Source organism: Zootoca vivipara, chromosome 3, assembly GCF_965207765.1.
Source record: "Zootoca vivipara chromosome 3, rZooViv2.hap1.1, whole genome shotgun sequence".
Lineage (NCBI taxonomy): Eukaryota > Metazoa > Chordata > Lepidosauria > Squamata > Lacertidae > Zootoca > Zootoca vivipara.
In genome coordinates, this window is record NC_142586.1 from 111,878,294 (window position 1) to 111,885,333 (window position 7,040).

At 42.8% G+C, this 7,040-nt stretch overlaps 1 long non-coding RNA gene across 1 annotated transcript; it reads right to left on the reverse strand.

Moving 5' to 3' along the window:
- Nucleotides 1-1,659: 1,659 nt before the first annotated feature.
- Nucleotides 1,660-6,028, reverse strand: LOC148686403 (uncharacterized). The gene is made up of 3 exons (XR_015949396.1): nt 5,869-6,028; nt 3,911-4,058; nt 1,660-1,789 (listed from the first exon to the last, which is right to left on the reverse strand). It is a non-coding gene; the product is annotated as an uncharacterized LOC148686403 (long non-coding RNA).
- Nucleotides 6,029-7,040: the final 1,012 nt, after the last annotated feature.

Consider the following 7,040-nt stretch of genomic DNA (forward strand, 5'->3'; position numbering starts at 1 on the left):
CGGAGGAATGACTTTGCTGCTCGTCCTCATATTCCTGATCAACTGTGATGAGGGAGAGATCCTCAAATGGAGTCTGTTCCTCGTCTTCCATGTTAAGGGAGAGCACTTCAAAACGGTTGTGTAATTCTAAGCACTCAGAGCGATCCCTGGGCCTTCTACTTCTATGAGTCACGTTCCTCCATACATCTGGGTCCTGTGTTGGGGAACTGACCTCCTCCTCAGGGAAACACCTGGATATTCGCTTCCAAAATGTATGTCAGAGTGTTCAGGCAGGCTTGGTAAAGCTGAAGTACTGTCCAAGCCAGGAGAACCTAGCAGATGGGTTCACAAAGCCCTTGAGTTTCCAACGTCATGGGGAATTCTGCAAGGGGTTGGTTTTGGGGTGAGTTTGGATACCCACTGTTCCCCAGTGCCCAGGTGAGAGGGTGTGTGAGGAGTATCAGGCTGGCAAGAGTTAAAAGCAGCCTGCAGCTGTGACGTCTGGTCACTGGGGGAAGGGGAAGGAGGGAGGAGTTCCTACATATGGGAATGTTTCTTTATTCATTGTGTGTAAAAAGTCAGTTTCGTTTTCCACCGGCAACATGGAGAGTTCGTCGCCGGGAGGCAGTTGTTTATTGCTGTGTAAATAAAGCTTTTAGTTTAGAAGACGGACGCTATTCTTCGTTATTTATTGTTTGCTGCTTCTTGTTAGCTCACACACAGACTTCTAGCTGCAACAGAAGAAGATTTACTCTGCAATTCTTTGCCGAGAGTGCGCAGATAAGGAAGCGCAATCTGGACTGCTGTGATGTTTGGCAAAGCCTCTAATGAGCTAACTAATTACTCAGAGAAAATTCCACATAGAGGTCCTGCCTTCTCTGTCAAAAATCTCTCTGCAGAGTTTGTTGCTAATTTTGCAATATGTGCAGTTACTCAGCACTCTGTTTTTGGAATGCGGAATCACCCATAAGTGCTCTGTGCACTTTGCACTTAAAGACATCGGATGGTTTTCTGCATAGAGACAATCTAGGTTCTCTCCCCTACAGAAGTCATGCCTACAATGGGCAAACATTCAATGCAATTATTGTATAGTTCTGGCAGGCTTTTGTTAGAGGAGCCAATTAGATGTGGCACTGAAGCCTTGCGCAAATGTCCCAGTGCATCCCCCCTGTGGAACTTTCCCCAGCCATTCTGTTGGCTGGGGCCCACTCCCAGGCAGCCCTGACCCCACCCCTTAAAAACAAAACAGAAACTATACAACAACCAACAAAACAATAAAAAACAAAAACAAAACAGTTATACTAAAATTAATCCCCACCTAGATATCCACTCCCATCCCCCCAAACAGAGCAAAAGGGGGGGGGAGAAAAAACTTAAAATGCCACCGACTGCTTAAGGACATTTCAAAACACATTAGACACTTGGAACAGGGAAGCAATAGCAGAACAACCCCTCACTTGCCCAAGAGTTTGTTCCAAATGAGTCCAGCCCCACCCTCTAGGTGCTGCAGCAGGAGTCCTTTTGTAGCTGGGAGTGTGAGGGCCTGGGCCTTGCACCCCTTAATTCTAACAGAATAAAACAACCTGCGAGGGAGTATCTCACCAATACTTTGACTACTGTTCAATTGACCCGCGACTTAAAGTAGTCTTTTTTAAAAAATCAAATCACCCCAAATGCTAAAATAAGATTTTATTGGGAGAAAGGAAGAAGGATGTGAGGAATCCATTGATGTGCGCCCGGGTAACGCCTTGGAATTTTCTGCGGATGTCTTCTTCTGTTCCGGACTCAGTTCAGAAATCCATTGCGTAACCTTCAGAAACAGCAGTAATCTTATTATTTATACCCCACCCATCTGGCTGGGTTGTCCCAGCTGCTCTAGGTGGCTTCCAACACAAATAAAAACATTTTAAAAAATCAAATGTTAAAAACTTCCCAATATAGGGCTGCCTTCATAAAGAGAACTGAGATATGCTCTCAGTTCCTTTGTTTTTGAAGCGAGAGAGAATATATCCATTTTTAAATTTAATTTATATCCTGTGTCTTGCTCCATGGGGGGATGGAGGGCGCAGAGAAGATGATAACAGGGACCCCAGACACACCAAGAATTTAAAGCACTATGATGCTATTTCAAACTTTCTCCAGAGTATTCTGGGAGCTGTAGTTTCTTCAGGATCCTGGGAATAGTTGTCTCCTATTCTTCCCCACAGAGCTATGGTTCCTGGAATGGCTTAACAACCAATCTCTGTCCCCAGGGAACTCTGGGAATTGCAACTCAGTGAGGGAAAGAGGGGTCCCTGCACACCTCTTGGCTCCCTCAGCAAACTACAGCCGCCAGAATAATTTGTTGGAAGCCATGACTGTTTCAAATGGTATCCTAGTACTTTAAATGGATGGTATGAATGTGGCCTTGGGGGGAAAAGTGACATGTATTAAATTACAATCTATTCCAAAATAACCCTTTGGGGCAGGAGGAACTAGAGGATCTGCTTGCATAAAGAGGCTTCCAGGTTGAACCCCCACCATCGCCAGGTAGGGGCTGGGAATTTTCCCAGCCTGAAACCTTGGGGAGCTGCTGCCAGCCAGTGCGGACAAGATTGAGCTAATGGGTCAGTGGCCTGACTTGTTATAAGGCAACTTCCTAGGTTCCTGTGTAAGGATTGTGCTAAGCAGGGTTTGCTTTCATTGGTTTAGGGATAGAGGGTTTGGATGAAACAGGCGTGAATCGGGGGAAGCATAGTTTGGGAAGCCTGTGCTTTCTGGTACTGTCTAGCCTTGCCCCCAAAGTGCTATGGAAAGATGAATGTTCATACTTGCAAAGTAACTGAGATAATATAATAGTGAATTATGCTTTTTCTTTTTCTAAAAATAAAATGCTCTAAAACAGTAGTACATATATGCACATCAGGCAGAACAACAGAACAGCAACTGCCAAGCCCCTCCATCTAACCCTTGAGAGAATATGGGCACACAAACAGAGTTTGTGCTAATTTTGCAATACATGCAGTTACTCATTGTTTTCGGAATGCAGAAATACCCGTAAGAAAGGCTTTCTTCACTTTGTGCTTAAAGACATTGGGTGGATTTCTGCATTGAGACAATCTAGCTTCTCTTCCATACATAAATCATGCCTTCTATGGGCAAACATTCAATGCAATTATTGCATAGTTCTGGCAGGCTTTTGTTAGAGGAGTCAATTAGATGTGGCACTGAAGCCCCGTTCTTGGGCAAAGCAACTTTCAGTGGGTGTTGTCCACATGCTCTCAACTATATCTTCATGGGTGGAAAAGGCTGGATTTCTCAGAAAGCTGGATTTTGCTCCCAATGCTCCATTCTGAAGAGCAGCAAGTTACAAGAGAGCATATTCCGACCAAGCATTCAGAAAAACACACAGCAGACAGCCACTAGAGGTCCTGCCTTCTCTGTCAAAAATCTCTCTGCAGAGTTTCTGCTAATTTTGCAATATGTGCAGTTACTTGGCACTCATTGTAAGGAAGGCTCTGTGCACCTTGTGCTTGAAGACATCGGATGGATTTATGCCTGGATTCTCTCCCCTGCATAAATAGTGCTGACTGAGGAAACGTTCAATGCAATTATTGCATAGTTCTACCTGGCTTTTGTTAGAGAAGTCAATTAGACGTGGCACTGAAGCCTTGTTCTCGGCCAAAACAACTTTCATTTGGTGTTGCCCACTTGCTTTCAAGCATATCTTTCAGCTAGGACTTCAAAAAGAGGCAGAAAAGGCTGAATTTCTCAGAAAGCTGGATTTTGCTCCCAGCACTGCATTCTAAATAGTGGCAGACACGCTGTGGATTTTCCCGTATCAAAGCCCATCTGGATTCTTGGTTAGATGAGTGTTACTCTCATGTCATATATACATAGAAAAATAAATGAAAATGCACACAGTTTAGCCAAATGGGTAAAATTATCTTACAGTTCTTTAACTCAATCTTTGCAGCAAGGATAAATACCGCATGTTCCAATAATCTCTGCATTTTCATTAAAGCACTTGTTGCGCCAGACAGCGCACCTTCCTCCATTGTCGTGGCATTTTTCCGTTGTATTAATTAGCTCGAGAAGTGCTGTCAAAAACAAGAGATGTTTGAAAAACTGCATAAGCTTAATGAGAGGCAGGATAACCTAGTGGGTGAGCTGATTCTTGCTTCTTCTTCTTTTTTTTTTTAAAAAAAGATTGTTCACCACTTACAGAATGCTTAGTTAATCTTCTTCCTTTTACAGATAAATTTTTCAACTGAGTTTAAATAAATTTGCATGTTCCCCAAACCCCAGTACATAGGTGTCCTTTTTAAAGATATTGAAGAATACATAAGCAAATTCTCCCACTCACTGCTTAGATTAGAAGAACAGAACATGGAAAGCTTTGATCCCACAACACAGACTAAAAATAACTTCAAGAGAAAAATGAGTCGGGCAGGAAGGACTCATAATAACATCCAGTTTCACTGATTAAATCTGACTTTCATTTTTTAAAATTATAATAATTTTCATTATTTTCATATTATACCAATCACCAACAACCCGGACAAACAAAAGTGAACCCCCCCAGGCAGTTGATTCATCTGATATACATCAACAGTAACACATAGGTGTTAAATCTGATTTCGTTCATTAAAGCTGGGTTCCACAGATTCACCATCTTAAGACTGTGATCCTAAACACTCTTGCAAAGGAACCAGCTCCTCTGAACACCATGGAATGTTCTTAAAGAAACATGATTGGTTATATAATTTTAACTTCACAATGTTTCTTGAGCTCTTGTTTGCAATAAATCTAGCCGCCCAGAGTGGCTGGCACAACTCTTCCAAGGAAGCTGAGCAGAGCCTCTTCGGTGAGAAGGTCCATGATGCTTTTTCAAAAGGATCTTGCATTTCTGTAGCAACTACTTACAGAGAAAGCAGTCCTAAATGGGATGTGCAGCAGCAGTAGCTGACAGCAAAGAATCATAGAATCATAGAATCAAAGAGTTGGAAGAGACCACAAGGGCCATCCAGTCCAACCCCCTGCCAAGCAGGAAACACCTCTCTGCATAGCCTACCTTTAAACTTCAGCATGACACGGTGCCATATTGATTAAAAAGGCACAGTTCTATAATGCAACAAGCAATACTGTGTTAAGGGAGCATTAATATACAGGATAGAAGCACTAGCATTATAATCAGGAAAACTAACATAATAATACAAACGTCTGAATGAACCCCTGGCATAAACATTTGAATATGCAATGATGCATAATGCAGCTATTTCTACAAAGCGATTTTCCGCAGTACAATGGATTTTCATATGTTATTTCCACCAGTGCATGTACAATTTAGCCCAGTAGATGCATTCCGGTACACATAACTTGCATTGCTGGAGAATTGCATTTCAAAATTCAGAGAAGTGTGCATTTTGAAGGATGGCTTTGTTCCGATTAGTGTATTGTTTTAGAAAGAGAGAAGTATGTAGATTCACCTTCCAATGCAAAGGGGATTGAGTTCCTCCCACCTCCATATTGCAGGAAAATGCTTACATTTGGGGGCTGTCCTCCTACACCTGAGCCCTCCATAGATTTTGGGACATAGGAAGGTGTCTTATTCCAAATCACACTGTTTGCCCACATTCTCTCTGATGCGGGCTAAAGTTAGAGTCTTTCTACATCATTTACTATCCGATTCCTTTAGCATAGAAGCGAGAGGCCTCTATGGTCACGTGTGTGAGGAGAAAAATAGTTGCCCTTTCACCCTTCCCATCTCCTGAAACTCCCCCTAAGCAAGACTTACAAGGCTCCCATTCAAAGGGGGCTGCAACCCAGGATAGAAACATGACTCCTAGGGTTTGAGAATGAACCACAAAGATTTCTTGCAGGACCTGCTTGCATGATCCTAAATCTTACCTGGTTCCTCCAAAAGGGAGAAGATGAGCAAAGCATAAATCAGAAAGGAGATCTTCATGGCTACTTGGATTTGTTTAAGACTCTTTCAACTCAATGGTCATGCAGAGATGGAATGGGAAAGTGCTTCCTTCTTATTTATAAGAGGTGATGCTCACTGCTTGAGGGAGCTAGATGGAATATGAGCTTGTGAGGCAATTGTGTGTGAAATGGGTACTCCTAGGATTTAGATGTGCATCATGGGAGAAAACCACTAACCATGGATTATAGCATTGAGGAAAAAAATTCTCTGGGACAAGATGCCCTCTTAGATATCTAGCAGTCAAAAAGATATTTGGTGATGCAATAGATCTTCCTTTTCCTTCCATGGAGTGCCAAACCTCCTTAAATGCATTAGTTTGGATTCAGGTTGAATGTGACAATCTGTATCTGAAGGTCTACATTCAGAGCATAACCGGGTCAATTCTCCTAGGACTAGGGTAGGCAATGTGATGCCCTCTAAATGCTGTAGGACCTCAACCTACAGCATTAAACCCCTGAAAGCCCGGCCAATGGGCAGGGTTGATGGGAGTTGTAGTCCAACAGTATCTGCCACATTTTCTACTCCGGCTCAAGGCGTTTGTGAACTGGAGTTTATGGAGTGGAGCAGGAAAACTACCCAGTCGAATGAAAGGGATCATCCATGAAAACTGAAATCTAGAAGAAGAAATGTAGTTCTCAGCATTTTAGTGTGAAATTCTCCTAATACACTCTTTTTGCCTGATGCAGAGATTTTTGCAAAGCAATTTCCTCTAATATAATACAGTGGTACCTCGACATCCGAACGATTCAACTTCCGAAGGTTTTGACTTCCGAAGTCGACAACCCTGGAAGTCTTTTCACCTGCGCAAAGCGGCGTGTGCGGTCGGTGCATGCGCAGAAGCTCAAAATCTTTTCCCCTTTTTGAAAATAGGGACAACATTTGCCCTCCTCCAGTCTGCTGGAACTTCGCCTGTTCTCCAGGAATTTTCAAAGATTATTGCCAGTGGTTCTGAAATCACCTCTGCCAGGTTTTTTTAATACTCTTGGATGTAGTTCATCTGGCCCTGGAGACTTGAATACATCTAAACTAGCCAAGTATTCTTGTACTACCTCCTTACTTATTCTGGGCTGTGTTTCCCCTGCTGAATCATCTG